The sequence below is a fragment of the Anopheles coluzzii genome, chromosome 3 (genome assembly GCF_943734685.1).
Source record: "Anopheles coluzzii chromosome 3, AcolN3, whole genome shotgun sequence".
NCBI classification, from domain to species: domain Eukaryota; kingdom Metazoa; phylum Arthropoda; class Insecta; order Diptera; family Culicidae; genus Anopheles; species Anopheles coluzzii.
This window is the reverse complement of record NC_064671.1, coordinates 29638533-29655961: the sequence shown is the minus strand read 5'-3', so window position 1 is coordinate 29655961 and position 17429 is coordinate 29638533. Positions and strand designations below refer to the sequence as shown.

The following is a 17429-nucleotide window of genomic DNA, read 5'->3' as shown; positions in this document are numbered from 1 at the left end:
AAACCATTTCCTTCCCTTTCGTTTTACAGTGTTTTTCGCTACTTGGGGGTTTGGGGGAGATTGTGTTTTTGTGTTTCTTGTTGGTGTTTAACCTCGGAGCTTTGAATGTATCAGTGTGTCGTGGCGTCTCACCGACAGTGTCTGTTACGGTAATTGACAATTTGTGTTGCGGTCAGCAGAAGCAGAGCCTGTGAATTGCGATCGCAAAAACCACGCAAAGGAACAAGCGTGAACAGCACTCGGTTTTGGTAAAATAACGTCAATTGCGTTGCGTTTTATTGGATACATTTTGGGATAATGAATTTATAAAAGAACGGCCGACACAAACACTGCCAAAATTGGATAAAAAGCAAAAAGGAAGTATTTACTACAGGTAAGTAGATGGAGCATAGTCTGTATGTAAGGTTTACCATGGATTGCATATTTTATTCTTTTAAACTTTTATCATTTTAAAAAGTAAACCGACAAACTTTTCTGAGTATTTTTATAAATGGTTTTGTATTTATTCTAACATTTGAGCTGTAATTTCATTCAATACATTAAACTATGCTGCTCCACACACCAAACTAATCCAATACAGCTTTTGTTCTTTTCCAATATGGTAAAGGTACGAAATTTGACGCTTTTCAGCAAAACTCAATTTTTGACTTTTGCGCTATCAGTGCGTGTAAATGCAACCTTTTCATGTGAATGATAATGTCAATAGGTTAAACAGATTGAAAGGAAACCAGAAATTTTGCATCTCTTTGTATGCTGTGATTATTTTAATTGATTATATCAATAACACAGAATTCAAATGAGTGTGGGTTCCATTTTCCGGAGCAGGCGTTTCGTTTTGTTTATAGTAATGATTCTCATGTGTGAAAAACATCACACGTAAAAAATGCCTCACACCTGCAAAGGAGGTATTGTTGCTCCAACCAACCAGCTCAACATTTTTTCATGTTTCCTGCTTTCCATAAAAACCCATAAAAGCTGCGGGACTTGCCCTAGCGGCACTTTTTGCACGAAATTATTTTTTCCCTGCCACCGCTACAGACGAAGCGTTAAAACCGCATTTTCACCTCCGGTTTTCCGGTGATCTTTTGGGAGTCTGCTTTTCCGGCTCACGGCTTTGCAGGTTAACCTCGGACGGGTTGCGCACGGTTTCATAAATATTTATCGAGATGCTCATGCTGTGGCGCATGGTGCAGTGTGAAACCTTAAAAAGCATAAAAATGGTGAAATCGTCAACCATCTCGTGGGACAGCAGCTTGGAACGGTAAAGTTATGAGCAGCTTAATTTTTGCTTACTTTTTGGGTGAGAAAATGGCAAAGTTTGAACACCAGCGTACGTGTATTGGCTATTTGATGAGTTTTAGAGGCACTCAATGGGTTATTTTTAATAAACAAAGATTGTTGCAAATGCAACTCCGTCGGCTCCTCGACGGCGGCGAACAAGATATAACGACCGTTCCACTAACGTACAAATCTTTACTTTATTTAAAAACGGATCGACCGATTATAAAAAGACAAGCTTAGATTTTAGTAGTTTTAAAAAACGTGGTCTTTCGTTCGCTAACTTTTAAAGAGACCGTTTGTTCTGCGCACGGTGTATTTATCCTTTTGTTCCCGCGATGGCCGTTGCGCCATCGCGTTACGCAGCGAACGTTGCCTTTCCATAGATGTTCGAAATTCGAAGATCGATCTTGTCACCCTATTTACACGTCTAAACTTATCTCCTGTCATTTACGCTTGTTTACATTCCGCATGCCATAACAAAGCACATGCGGTTTGTCGGCACGGTTACTCGTAACAAAGATGCATATACAGTTAAATTAAAAATTTACGGGTCGAAATTGAAACGGAAATGTAAGCACTGCTACAAAGTTTCTTAAAGTTAAATTTTTCTTTACTGAAAGATTTGGATATTTTGCTGCAAAATAACCTTAATTAAACTGAATGGGTTGCGTTCAGATTATAATTTCGAAAATATAAATGCTCGATAATTTTAGTCTTTGAAAAAAAATTGATTTTAAGCGACTTTTTGCATAAGCTTTATTACAAATTCGAAAATGATGCTTTGAAGGATCATCCACTAACCAAGCATTCGAAGGTTTTACTGCAACACAATCTGTTAAGTTTATAATACCTTTTTCCAGTTTTGCTTACTTCACGTCAAAATGCATGTATTAGCAAATGTTCGCACATCAACCACGAGTTATAAAAATGTTTCATTGAGTGTTGTTATCATTCGACAGTTGATGCGTTGCTTGATTTTAAATTTGCTGGATAAGAACAGATTTAACTTACTGAGACGATTGTGCGTCTGCTTGTGTTATTCATGCTTGTGGGTGTGTTGGCATTAAACGAGAGAAAGAAAAAAACCTTTCATAATGCAGTGAGATTGTTCGCTCGGGGAGCGAATGTAAGTAAAATGTCGGGGGAATTGTTAGAGATTTTGATTTTCAAAGCAACCAGGCGTCTCCATTAAATGAGCTTTTTACACAAACAACTGGGCGGCTCCATTAGCGGGGTATCATTTACTCTCGTACATCGGTTTGGGTCATAAAAAATAGGAAAAATAAGAAGTGTTTTGTATAATTTTGAAATTGCTTTAAGAATAATATTCTACACTTTGGACACTTCATAAAACTACTCCATTCTGAAAAGAGAAAAGGTGAGGTCCACCTTCACAAACACTGTTTCTATTGAATCCCAGTTTGGCCGGTATTCGTGGAAAATACTTACAAGCAAACAGCATTTTCACTCCCGTTACAACAACTTTACTTTTAAATATGGGTCACCATGGCACGGTTTGCTTACTCGAAGCAGTATTATGATTTCCCCGTAACGGTGTTATTCGGAACTAGAGCCCGAAATCATTCGGACTCTCAATTCTCTCGCCCCGAAACAGACCAACAGTCGAAAAGGAAAACGATAATTCCATGGAATAACAAAACGAAATTTTCCAACACCAACGCGTACCAAGCACCAAGGACCAGTGGCTGAAAGCTTTAAGGGTGTGTTTTTGTCAACTAGCTCTTGCTCTCTCCTTTCGTTCAATTGCACTGATGCTGGACAACGTTTAGCGGTTTGCTTCTCGGTCATGGCTTCATCCACTGGATTCCATTTCTGGCAGAATAAAGAAACAGCAAAACTCAACAAACCATGAATAATGTGTCGGTAGCTGGAATAACAATCGGTGGTTAAACGTACTACGGCAGCCGTATCCTGTTATCGGACACCGGTGCACACCTTTTTTGCACACCGCTCTCAAGGTCGTGTTAATATTAATAGCGCGTTAATAAATTGAAATATGCTGAAAAGCGTCAAATTTCGTGCCTTGACCAAATTGCAAAAGATCGCAAAGAGAATAAAACTTCAAAACGGAAATAAAAAGGCTAAAACATAGAAAAATGCTGTAAGCTTGCTCATGGATGAAACGAGTGTTCATGCCTTCCCGATACGTTTCCGTGACCGGACACATAAACTGTGGTCGTTACGTTTTGACGAGTCTATTCGTCGCACCAACGGTGCACATAGCTGGCGACATATTTTCGACCTCTCTGTTGATGAATGACATTCCGAACAGGCTCGAAACGATACCGGGCAACACGTTGTGCGAATGAGATTAGCGGTTGGCTTAACGGATTCGACTGGTGTTGATCAAATTTTGTGCCGTTTTTTTGGTTTGGGTTAGTTTCTTTCCATTTTTTGAGCTACAAAAATGTGTCACTCACGAACGGCGACCGGATCCGCAGCTGTTTCGAGCTAGTTAGGTATGCAGATATGAGGAAAAGAAAAAACCGACACCATCTAAAGGCTTACGTAAAACGAGTCGTAGGACATTTGTGAATGAGAGGCTTTTCATCTAAAACGTTGAGCGCTAGTGCCAAGTGAAAACTCGAGATCCGACCACAAACGTTTGTATCAGTGTGCATGTAGGCTAACGGTTCACAGAGGATTAGCGGTTGAAAAAAATACATCTAACAGTCGCTATGTGAAAATCGATAAAAAGGATTTCTTCGTTTTGGGTCCACTTTTTGGAAGCTAGTTTCGCCAACGTGTCGACAAGGGTTTGCCGCTTGTAGCAAGGTTTGAATGTAGCCAGAGAGTGTACAATCACATCCTGCATGAGAATGTTAAGATCTGTGAGGGTGTTTTGTCGTTAGTGCTGCTCAAGGCAGGGAAAATGATTTTTAGAAGCCCTGGTTCCTGAATGTGCACATTTCCCACCAATGGGGAATTATGATTTTGACTGTTTTTATGTTTTGACTGCTTGTTGTTTGCTCTTTTGTTTCTTAAATGCCTTTGCTCGTATTCGTGTTTCAAGCAAAGCTAGTAACGACTTTGCTCAATTCCAAACAGACAAGTGGTTTGAATCATTTTAAGTATTAAGTTATGGTAATCAAAACGTTTTATGGTAATTACTATCCCATTGAATCATTAAGTTAGATCTTGAGTTTCAAAATCATAACCAAATTATTGAAAAGGAGAGAAAGGAACACTGTTCATTGTTATCAGTATCAATCATCAAAGAACGACCATCACCCCATCATCGGTAACAAGTTGGTTCGTCTCTATTGGCCAGTTAATTATTTATTAGGGCTGTTCATTAATCAGATTGCTTAACTGGTTGTTGTGCAGATTTATGACTTCTTGAAAGCGTTAAAGCGAGCCATAATGCAGGTGATTGGGACAAAGTTAAAGAAACTGAGAAGAATAGGGTTGTTATGTCTCAAGCCAACGCTTTATCCGATCAGTGCCAAGTGTTCATTTATTTGAGGCGATGAGAGATTAGGATAAGTAAGAAGGATTAGCAACTGCTACCGCACCTGGGATTGATTTCGTGATCCGGTGATAATTATTCAAAGAAGCAACGGTTATTAACGAGTGAAAAGGGCTGCTTAAATTATTTACTTTCAACCTGTGCTGTTTAACTCTGATTTAAGCTTCTGCTTTGATAACGAATTTACTCAATTTACCTTGATGAATAACTAAATGTTCAGATGAAAAAAAACCTTTTACAAGTTTGACCGACAAAATTATATTTTCCACATCCAACGCTTTCTAATTTAATAAAACCATAATCTTGTTAAACTGTAGTAAACTACCGCCTATTTACAAAGCGATTTAAAAGCAAGTGAACAAAAGATTGGTTCGTCAGCAAAAAACTCCGTCCAACTGGTTTGTTTGTTTAGTTTGCCTACTGGGTGGTAATTGCAAAAAAAATCCAGAGCTCGACGAAAAGCAAACCATGCAACAAATTCATCGCACGGGAAAAGTTCGGCATATAAAAGCACAGTCAAAAACGCAAATGAATTCTACAGCGTTTTTATTTTTCGTTTCGATGGCAATTGAGCGTTGGGCAGTTTTTCGGTAGTAGTGTTCGTTTTTGTGTAATTATTATGCCTTTCTCTGCGTTTGTGCCTTAACCTCCAAAGCTGCGCATTTTTAGTAGTGCCTGAAGTTTAACTTGAGCGATTAACTTTTAGTGTCGGGAGTTTATGTTTGTTTGTTTTCTAAACGATGTTGAGTAAAGCAAATTGCAGTGGAATTAATTAGGCAAGTACAAACAAGTGAATAATTAACTGCTCCTATGTGAAGTGTATGCGCAATGGAGGAAGCTTTGTGTGCTTCGTGTGTTTTACAACGCCATAAATTATTCATAGTATGGTTTGATAAATTTCAGCATGAAGCTGATTGTGGAACTACTAATTAAACTGAAATAACAAGCCTTGCATAGTGAATGTAAAGCTAGAAAAACTCCCCCATAATATTGCAAATCTTTAGTATTATCTACATCATCAAAAAGCACAAAACTTTGTTAATCATGACCATTGTTCTTAATCGTACTAGCTGCGGCGCATCATAACTTTTTCACTATCTAAGCATTGTTGAAGCTCATATCTGAAATTGCTCCCGCTTTGCGCCACTGGGTATCAGCAATTTAGTTTCGTTCTAAGCGATGGCAAATTGACCAACCACAAACTTCCGCAGATTTGTCCAATGTTGGCGCTATAGAACAAAGTACATGCCGTGAACTGCAGCCTTTTCATAGAGCAGTTAAAGTGCTTTAAAACTAGTGAGGCTGCAACTGCAGTAATCGTTTTAAAGTGATCGCTATTGTAGGCTTGTTATTTAAGGACTATGCAGGCTCACGAACACATGCAGAGCAAAATTGGATTGGTACGGCCCAGACAAAATGGCAATGAATGAGTTTATGGTAGTGGTGGTGGTGGCATTATGCTCTGTAAATTGGAACAACATGCAGCTCAACGCAAAGCAGGAGAGTGGAGTGTAGAAACAATTGAAACCACTTTCTGCGTGAAGGTAGCAAGTTTGTTGGCACTGAAAATGCTTTATGTAGTTGTAAAACAAAAGACTCAATCGAGGAAAAATGCATCCATAATAATGCTAATTTCATCATAAATCGCGAGAATAAAACATAATGGTGTAATTTAGATTGATTTGCAGTGCAGGACGTTGGAAATGGAATTTTTGAAACGATTTTCAATCTTTTAATTTTATTAATCAAAATACTGGCCTAATTACTGAGAAATTCATGGTTAATCTTTTTGGAAAAACAATGTTATCTTTTTTTACAAGATAATAGTTTTAAAAATTATAAAATCGCTTGAGAAATGTGCATGCTCTCGAGTAATTTTCGTCCTTTTTTGGGGTTGAAGCGTTTTTTTTCTCGTGAATGAGTCTCTCGACTTGATAGTACCAAGAGCATAAATCACTTGACCTGTGGAAAACCTATCCAATTACTCCTTTAAGATCCAATCTTCTTTAAACTCTATCTTTAAAATGAGTGCAATGGCCTCCAAAAAAGAAGAACTTTTTTAAATCCCATTTTTAATCGATTCATAAAAAAACAAGAGAAAAGTCACGCGTAAAGCACTTGGACGAGAAGAATTTCATCATTGCTCATTCTCCATTGTCTGCTGCGTTTAGATGAGTTTGCTTTCTGATGAAATTTCTTCTCGCCGTGTAAAAGCGAGACAACACCGAGAGAGATGGATAAGATAAGAAGAATGGTGAGAAAGAAAAAAAAACATTGTTTTCGTTGTCTAGCATACTGTTGCTTGCCTTTCAGCGCCCACTCTCGCAACCATTAGCATTTCAATTTTAGTGTTGTCTGCTGATGGGAAAACCATTCTCAACACAACGTCTGAGAACAGAAGTAGAAATGCAATTTCAGAATTCGGCTGTAGATTGAAGTTTGTTGTACAAAAAAGGCCGGTACGATAGAAATGGAAGCCGAACTTTGAGAGCAAAAGAATGAAATATGAAACACTTGACGAATGTTTTGTAACTTTGTAAATAATGCTCTGCTACACGATGAATGCTTAGCGGAATGCGGACCAGACAGGATGGACACTGGGAGTCAGCTGTCGTGGTGGGAAAAAGTATCGAGAAAGTTAATTTACTCATCGTGAGCGTTGATAATAATGGATTTGAGACACAACCAAGGCTTTCCAGGAGCAGTGATTGCGGAAACAAAGCACGCAGTAATGAATGGAAAAGTTTTTCCGGTAGTTGTTCGTTGCCAATACTGACTGTCAGCGCAAAATAATGGATAATGGATTATGAGCAGTAGCAGGAAATGGATATCATCGAAAATGGTAATCTATGTTTCTTTTTGGTTAGGCCAATTATAAAATAATATTTAATATCAATAATGGTAAAAGTTTTTTTTATGTTTTTAAACTGAAAGCCATGTTCACCCCTCGGTATAAAAACAATATTATCTCAATAGGAATCTGTAACCGTTTTTTATTCTTATTTGCTAACAATCAAAAAACGCTTACAACCCACTACCCACCTATTGACCCGATGCAATCCCACAAAGAAGGTCAATCTGTTGCACGATTCGTTCCTTAATCTTATCCCAACTACCGCAACCTGTAAATTCAGCAAAAAAATCTCAAGGCAACCAGAGGAACGAGGATCTACTTTTGCTCTAAGATAATTCGAACACCACGCACGCTTGCATGCCATCTTTTTGAACCATCTTCTTTCGGCTTCTCATGAAATGTGTTGCTACAACCCACTCCCATGCTCGTACGTGGTTCGTAAAATCCAAAGTTTTATAACATAATGCACCGGTGCGTGTGGGTACGAAATTTTCAGTGCTGTTGTACAGAAGCTTTTGGTAGAAACTTTGCAGGCTTTCACTGATGTTGCTGCTAGAATTCACTGAACACTAGAAATGTGGGTTGAAACTTAAAAAAGTTTACCACCACATAAAGCCCACGGGTAGATGTACAATTTGCCAAACGATAAACTATCATGTCATGTTGCTTCCCTGCTTTGCTCTTGTTCTGCGTTTGTTGCGGTGAACACAAGTCTCTGTTGTTTGGCACAGTATTTCGAAATAGTTGGTCGTAAAAATATGAATATTAAGCATAAACAAAACATAATTAATCATCAAATTGCCGAATCTTATTTTTGCTTAGAACGTATGTGTAACATCCTTAGTGCGGTGGAAGAATACACCCTTGGTGTGCTGGTTCTACCGCAAAAACCGCACAAACAACAGACCCAGCTTTAAAGTCTCTCTTAATGAACCTCCACGAAGGAAGGAAGGATGGATATCCGTGCAGTGTGGTAACCTTCCATTGGGGTAACAATAGCAAAAAAGAGGTACTGTTAAATACTTTCAAGCGCATTGTCTCGAGGGACGTGCCCGTACTGTTGCCGGGTCAAAAGCAACGAAACGATTAAAAGTTTTCCCAAGAAATTATTCCAACCCTGCATGCTTGACTCAGTTTCATTCTTTGTTCCAAAGCCGGATTCTTTTGTCTCTTCTCTCGTCGCTCTGGACCTTAGAGAAGGGGGTTACACTCAATGGAAATGGAAGAACAAAAGCACCTCGTTCCTGAGAAGTTTTCAATTGACGTTGGGTGGTGCTGCGGAATGGAATGTTTTATCTGAGATAAATTAAAGCTAATGTATACCTATCTGCTCAGTTTACTGAGTATTTCCCCTTTTCATATGCATTCTCGTTGTCAGGTTCAAAGCTTTCTAGAATGCTTTTGTTATATTTTTTTTCGGAGCGAAAGTTTCCCATCTGTTTGACTAACTTTTTCACTTCCACCCTACATCAGTCTCTGTGCCAGACTGTGATGAGTAAGTGTTGCTTTTTGTGTCTTCTACCCATCTTCTGGTAAATATAACTCGGAAAAGGATAGTCATCTTGGATGTAAAAGAACGAGGTAGCCATATAACTAAAGCCAGCATGTGTGGGATGGAAAGTTTCAACATGTTGTGGCTCTTTTTGTTAGGCTTGTTTGGTGTTGCTTTCGACCACAACCAGCCATTGCTTCGGTTACATCAATAGAGTGCTGACAGCAATGGCAAAAAGCTGTTCAGCAAACAAACACACACACACACGGACGAACGCAAAAAAGGGAAAGCAATACAAAACAATCTCACCGAAAACCTCATCCAACGACACCCGCAGGAAACATAATGTTTGAATGTTGGTGGTGGCATGTGAATGTGTGTGGGTAAGAGAAAAATTTGCATGCCACACTCGTTGGCGTACATAAACCATGAGCACAAGCGGTTTCGGTGTGGGGGTCACTGGCGCTTGTTGTGTCTCGCGCGAGAAAAGAAGGTGTCAAATTTACGATACCGATCTGCCCCAACAAGTCCCCACGTGCGTCTTACGACTCAGGGGCAACGCTGTGGTCTTTCCCTGTTATTTTTAACTTTTTCGTTGAGGCAAACGCTTGGCACGAGCAATGGCCTAGGACCATAAAGCATCCGGCAGCTTTCGCACAGTGCGTACATTTCGCATTTAGCTCGAGGACAGGATTAGCCCGAAGGTAGTAACAAAATTCTACGCACGACCCCAAATAATGAACCACGAGCCGGTGTGAGTCGCTAGTGAGCACTTGGTTTCCGTTTTGTGCCGACAGGCAAGGATTACGGCAAGGACACGCAAAAGCCATTGAGACGGCAACCAAAAACCAGCTGGCGTGTGGAATGTCTCATAAAATGCTGTTATGAAACGCGTCGTTGCTTTCCTTTCCTACTTTTCTCTAGGTGAGAGCCATTTTTCCCAAGGTGGTTTTGCAGTTTACCGACCGCTCCTTGGGGGAAATTGTAGTGGCTTTTGTTCAATGGAGGATGTGCGATAGAAAACAACCAAACGATGCTTTCCTTGAATGTGGCTTATTGCTTGTACGGAAACGGTTTTATGACCAACGGAAAGGGAATAAAATGACAATTGTTTGAAGCGAAAAGAGTTTGACGTTTAAGAATGTCAAAGGAAAAGCCCTTGTTATGACTATGATATTAGTATAGTTTCAAAAGATGTGCCATGCTTCGAGAACATTTGAATCTCTGTTAAACATACTTTCTTTCATCATTTGAAAGGAAAAAAGAGTTATGTAAAATCAACGCTGAGCATTAGAGTGTTAAGACAACATTTAAGCCCTATCGACACATCAATGACTTTAGAAACTAAGCCTGCTCATTAAGAAATGGTGTTGTATTAGCTACTTCCTCCATTTTTTTAAATCATTGGGAAAGAAATTTTCGCTTGACTTTTACTATCTGGATTGCAAGAACGTAATTAGTTCGACGGAATGAAAAAACCTTATTGACCATTCAGGTCATGCATTTCAAAAGAAAACAAAAAAAATGCATATAGTACCATTTTCCTGCAAAATCCTGTTAGCCTCAAATAAGCGTAAGGTTCTCAGAAGGACCCTTCAACCATGTGGAAAGGCAAAACAGGGTTTCCATAGCCCATTCTACTGTCAAGAGTGTTTGATTCCAGTGATCCAGACTTTATCATCTGATGCATATATTGCATCAGACGGGCACCAATTGTAGAGTTGCTAAGGTTCTCCACTCGGACAAAAGTTGTTAGTTGTCTTCTTGGCGATAGAGGCTATCCATCTCTTTCCGGGAAAAAAACACCATGAAGTTCAATATTTGTATCAATAAATTTCAATGCCTATCCTTAATGACTATCCTTTTCTTGTGTGAGTAGCTAAGACCCTGTACTACACACTGAATCACGTGCATAATTCATGTACCAACAGGCTCAGACAAGAGTTTTAGTGTCTGGATATATTTCCTAGATGTGTACAGGTGACCTCCAACCAAGAAACAAGACAGATTTGGTTTGCGTTGAGTCCACCTGTCCCGAAATTTTTATTCTGAACAACAATTCAGGTCACCAGTATAAATCAGCTCACAGGATACCTATAAAAAAGCGGCCACCTGTATTGAACTCGGGACACAATGTCAATGCCTCAAGGATTTGTTCCGGTGCAACAGAACACGGCGAGCTTCAAACACGATCACAACGGCCAAGAAGAGCGATTACTTGACTACTGGCCACTAGCGTAATTAATGCAAACACGAAGAAAAACTAGGAGGCCATTAAATTCTCCCGAAGTCGAAACTCGCCGCCAACTATACCAACTTCCAGCTTCTCTTTCATTCATTCTTCATTCTTATCCGGATGCAGTTTAGTTGAATGTGCTGGCTGGTTTTTGTTTCATTGTCGTAGTGTTTTTATTGCACTTCATTGCAACGTTCGACTGGTAAAACGTACGAGGTGGTAATGGTTGACCTGAGCTGCAATAATTCTCCCTGTGTGTGTGCTTCGTATGCTGTTGCTGCCCCCTGAGGCTGATAAATAGCCGTACATTATTCATTCGATATCACGTGGAAAGAAGACGCTTCGGGACGACGGTGGGTACAAGGTTCAGTGGTCTAGTTTCGACTCCAGTTTACCACGTGTAGCATGTTCTGGCTTTGTGACTACGTTTTTTTTTCTGCAATTCTCATTCACTTTTCATGAGGAGAGAAAAGAAACGCCAGAGGAAGGTGTTGAGAACTCGATACTTCTGGACGATAAGCTAGCGTCCTCTGATGTACGGCGAGAATAGGAGGACCGTCGATGCTTCCACATTTATTTCCCCTGTCATGGTTGCTTGGATCGTTGGTATCCGATTACTTATTGCAGCCGGTGTGTAAGAGAATATTGTTGATGCAATTGCAACTCGCTGTTGTATAAATATATTGCTCGCATGTTCGCTCGGTGCAGTTGGTGCTAAAAGAGTGCTCAATGACTCTTCGTTTTATGTGGTGTGAGGATGCGTTGGAGTATGCGAGAGAGCGCGGAACAAGATTTATCATTCAGACGTGATTCGATAGTGGAAATGTGAATCTTTGTTCGAGTTATAAGTCACCCATAGATGAACATTACCAAGTTATGCCAATTTTCGATCCGCATATCAGTATTTTTTTGTATGATAAGGAACGGATGCAATTCCGCGCAGGTTCGCTTCAAGTAGAAGATAAACATACCTCTAGCACGCTTGTATTTGATGTACGGCAGTGATGGTTGAACAGGCAACTGAAACTGAGACTAAGCCATCATTTTACCTACTGCCTAGTGGTGCTATAATGCGATGCGATATGCGCCAAATATTTTCGCCTGTGCTGAAGAAATATAATGAGCATGTTTTGCCTACCGAATAACGTCAACGGATGCCACTGCCTCATCATATCTCTCCATCTTTTTCTTTCTTTCCCTTTGATCTCTTTCTCTCTGTCACTAAAAGTATCTCCAGTGCGCTCCACATGGAGAGGAGCCTGCATAAACATTATAGTAGCAAGGCAAAGCTCGCGTAATCGTATCTCTCGGTAGATGAAAGCAGCAAAACTCTACACCCTCAAACATATAAAAGGCAAAAAAAACAAAAAACAAAAGAAAAGTAAACGACCTGAAAAGAAAATTAAACAAGACAGCTTCGACAAGCCGGCAGCAGTCGTTTGACATTCACCTTGATCCCAGAACACGCCAGAGAGACTTTCTCACCAGGGACCGGAGCCATTAGAGATGAGCTAATGTGTACTTTGCTCTAGTGTGCATTCAAGCGTTTGCTTTGGTTTTATATCCTTAAATGTGTTTCTTGTGTTTAAGAATGTTTCAAAGCAAAAAATATCACTGGATACTTTTCTATGATAATGTAAAAACTAATTACTCGATCTTTAGGTAAAACTCCAAAATAGAATGTAATAAAAATGTTATAATATGCGCTCACCTTGTTTATAAACGATCTCCACCAAACGACTGCGCTTACAAATAGACGATAAAAAGGATCAAAACAATTAATTCTGCCCCAAATGCGTCCGTCGGCGACCATTAGCGGCCCTGTTAAGGCATCTTACGCTTATTGTTCCGCACGCACCATCAATGTGAGCATTTCCACCGGATAAACACGATTTCTAACGATGCTGATAACGATTATAAGTATTCCGTTTATTGCACCTCAAACGATTACTATTTCGCGTGCTTACCGTTGTGTAAATATCCGTATCCTGAAGGGCAAGTCGGTTTTTATTTTAAATTCATGATTTTGTTAGAATATTTTACACATTTGTGTAAACAATAGCAGAACCTTTTCTTGCATTTTGGGAATACTAAAGTGGAAGAGTATCAGATTTATGAGCTGTTTCCATGTCGTCTTTCTACCTTTGCTCGGCTTTCAAAAATGCTAAACCGTGCATATTATTCAAATGACCAACTTGTTCCATTCTCTCCCATTTCTATAATCACTCTTTGTGGTGCTTTTCTGCAAGTTGAAAAGAAAAAGGGAAAATGTAATATAAGAATTGAAAATTGAAATTTATGCCAGTAGCTGACCGTTACTGGCTCGATGTGCTCTTTTTATCCCGGTTGCGTGATGTAAAAGCACGATCGCTTGCGTTGGGAGTGTCCGAAGCCTACACATACACACATTTTCATACATACCCGGATTACATACATACCCACTTACATACATTTTCATACATTTTCATACACACTTTTACATGAAAAGTACGTTTAAAGAAAAATTAAATTGCAAAAAATATGATCTAAACTGATTATGTTTTTAGCATAAGAATCAGCACTGAGGAACAAGCTTTTCAATTCTACCCACAAAAAGATGTGGCAAGAAAAGGCATACCAAAAATAGCACGGGGTTTAAGGGGAACAAACACACTCACACTGAGTCACAACGCAAAACGGTCCGGATGTAATGGTGGAAAACTAGGAGGAACAAAGAAGGGAGTGCCGCGTACAAGGAGATTATTAATGACCGTTGAGCAGCTGATGCACCGAGGTGCGGTAACGTTTCCCACTTCCGGCTAACAGGATACAGCGAGACCTTCTACAACTGACGCTCGACGCAACCCTGCTGAGCTCACTTCAACCGTATTCATACCGAATTCGGCGCCCGGGTACTGTTGGTGCATTTGCATATCCGTGTACAATATGGGTGCATCCGGGGAACAATATACACAGCACTCTGTTTACGTCACCCTTCCTAACTCTGTGTCTATTGCCAGTGCTCATACAGGCGAAAACAACCTCCTTGACAGAAGCACTGGTGGATACTACAATTCTACCGCATCGTACCGTCAGACTGTCCTAGCAGGAGGTACATCAACGTCATGCTGTAAGGGGGGCGTAAGCTGATGCGTTTGTCGGTGCATTTCCGGTTGCTGAATCATGAGCATGGTTTCCGAAAATATGTACCAGGATGTAAGGTCCAGGGATGGATATTATGGTAAACTCGTTGCATTACATTGATAAAATGGAGGCCCTGCATCACGCGGCGTTCAAAATTGATCAATAACAAATCCGAAGTGACTGATTGGATAGCGTGAACGGGAATTTGAACAACGAAGGATTGCAATTGTTGCGAAAATTTACACAACGAACCACAAAATCTCAAAATTGCAACGAATAAACTTCACGTAATTGGATTTGTTATTGCAAACATGCTTCTTTACATCCGGCCATTATGAATATTGGTGTGTAGTAGGGCTAACGGAATATGATTTTCGAGCGATTGTAGTGTTGATGAAATGGATGAATCAGATCTAGTCTCTAGATATTCAATTGCTTAGTTTTGTTTGTATTTTTCGTACATAATGACAAATATGTGACATATGTCATGTTGAAGTCTTTGTATATGGTTTTGAAATAATGTTCTTGACTTTTCTGAAATACGACACTAGATAATAAAGCCCCTAAAGGCCTTCAACGTTCAAATAATAAATTGGCTGACAGCCGTTCATGATTTGCACCGAGCATAGGTGATTTCAAGAAAAGAATCATTGGTATTGAAATAGCAAACCGTTCCAACCATAGGAAATTGCTGCTCACAAAATGGCGCAACCCCATACACTGGAGGCCATATTTCAGCAAAAAGCAATCTGTGCACCTCCGGGATGTTTTACTGCGCTTCTTCGTTCCTCCAACTGCTCCAGATTGCGCAGGGTATAGATTTACAAGGCCCACTGGAATGGACCCAAAGTGGCTAGAAGTAACAAGAAATGCAGCAGACAGCATGCTGCTTGTGGATATTAAACGTCTTCGGAAGGTAGAAATATTATCGGCATTGATAATATTTCACCGTGTTCACCGATCGCCGTGGTGCTGCATGGTTGAAGCTCCGCTTGGTTAAACTGTGCTGAGAAGCGATTGGAATTGGAAAGAGGACCGCAACTGTTTCCTTTTCCCGTTTGCCTGTTTACTGGTGCATGCCGTAAATCTCACCGTGCTTGCGACTTTCAACACTTGATATACGACTCTTGTTCGTTGCAGAGAGAGGTCAAGTGAAACGAAGAGGAACTAGTTGAATCTGGAAGTGGAGCACGCAATGCGATTGTATTGCATTTAGTCGAGAGAAAATCGATCCACTCGAAGTAACCGACCATGGCTGTTCTGCTGGGCTGATGTCATGCCTTATTTCTTTGAGATGTTGTGCCAGCTTACTCAGAGAAACTTTTCTGAAGCCGAAAGTGTTGCGTGCAAGATAATGATTTTCCAAGCTTTGTTGAAGCTGTTTGCTGACTTTTTATTGTTACAACCAAATCTAGAAATATATTCGATACTGACGTGTCTGGTTTCTGTGAACAGTGAAGGTCTCAAATGTCTCTATCGAGAAGGAACATACGAATGAAATTGATACAGAGCAGTATCATGATCCGAGCAAAGTTATTCAATTCATGTTTTGATATTTGGTTGGGATGTTGTGATCCACTAACGGCCCTATGGGAACTTGAGACGGAGTTTTATTCGGAGCCACAGGCAGTAGACGTCGCGTCTTGGGCGGAACCTTGAAGCTTATACCAGCCATAAATGACGCTAATCATGACACACAGCCACAGACATAGAAGCAGCCTCTCGATCCATCGTCATGGTCTTCATCGCCCTACACCCCAAGCTGCTTGAGAAAGATGAATGGCCACAGATTGGTGACGGAGCTGGTCGGGTAACAGCGACATACCGCACAATGTCAGCCAATTAAAGCACGGTTTAGGGCGACACGAGTGAGAAAAGGAATTTGACAAAGAAAATATTCTTAGAATTAGGAAAAACGGAAATAGAAAACACCAATTTGAACATGCAACTAAAAGAAAAGCGGGGAGGATTTGGTGATTTGGTGATTTCGAATTTGTTGTTTAATAGAGACAACACTGGGTGCAAAGTGGAAACGATTCCTGCCGACGTGTTGAACTTGCACAGAGTTTTTGGAACTGCTTTTTGATGTGAACTAGATTTATTTTCAATCTGAGTGGTTTTTGATTTCATAGGCTAGCTGTGATTTGTAGCAAGGAAAGCCTGGGATAAAAAAAAAACCATCAGTCCATCGGTGTGGAGTGATATGAGTGGAATAGTGTTGGACAGTTTCGTAGAAGGTATAGACTAGTCTGCATTATTGTAGATTATTGATTTGTATTATCCTCTCACTTCATTGCTTTTGTGATTTATTTAAACAACACTCACTAAATGTCCTTGCTTAACAGCTGATAAAAAGTTTCCTACACTGCAAGAGTATTGTTTGTTTACTTGTAGTAAAGTGTCATTAAACTTTCTTTCAATGGTGTAAAACAGATCCCAACAACAGCAATGTTTTTAAGGATTGGACTAATGCCAATGGTGTAGCTCTTACAAACAATGTCAGCTGCAATCAACTGTGCTCATGTTGCTGATGCCAGCTCGACCATTTTGTAAAGAGATTTATGGCATTTGTATCTAATCAAAGCGCAACCAATGCATCGAGATACACAGAGAGTAAGATTCAGATTTTGCATGAAAACCTTCGGTCGTTTTCTGTCTAGATGGGGTTTGCGCCGAACGGACATAATATCAACAAACAGCCTGTTCTCCTTTGGCTATCGTTAAACAATATTACCACTGCTGGAAATGATGATCATTGGAGTAGTTGATGGCTTGTGGTGTGTAGTTTCGCTTTCATTGAATCCAATCAGGTTTAGAATATCCCGGAAGTCACAAATGGTTTTAATGTAGCTGTGAGCTATCAATTTGAATTGCATTTGAATGAAAGTCGCAGATGTGGAATGGCTTATCGCAAACCAAATCTAGCAATACAGAAGAGAGGATGTCTTCGAAT

The 17429-nt window shown here is 40.0% G+C and overlaps 2 protein-coding genes across 2 annotated transcripts in view; both read left to right on the top strand.

Annotated features, from left to right (window-relative positions):
* Window positions 1–289: 289 nt before the first annotated feature.
* LOC120957534 (zwei Ig domain protein zig-8-like) overlaps window positions 290–17429 on the top strand; it is a 43484-nt gene continuing 26344 nt past the window's right edge. Inside the window, exon 1 of the mRNA XM_049610620.1 lies at window positions 290–373. The gene's annotated coding sequence lies outside the window, so the exon portion shown is untranslated. The remainder of the gene's footprint in view (window positions 374–17429) is intronic.
* LOC120957536 (zwei Ig domain protein zig-8-like) overlaps window positions 321–17429 on the top strand; it is a 316504-nt gene continuing 299395 nt past the window's right edge. Inside the window, exon 1 of the mRNA XM_049610622.1 lies at window positions 321–373. The gene's annotated coding sequence lies outside the window, so the exon portion shown is untranslated. The remainder of the gene's footprint in view (window positions 374–17429) is intronic.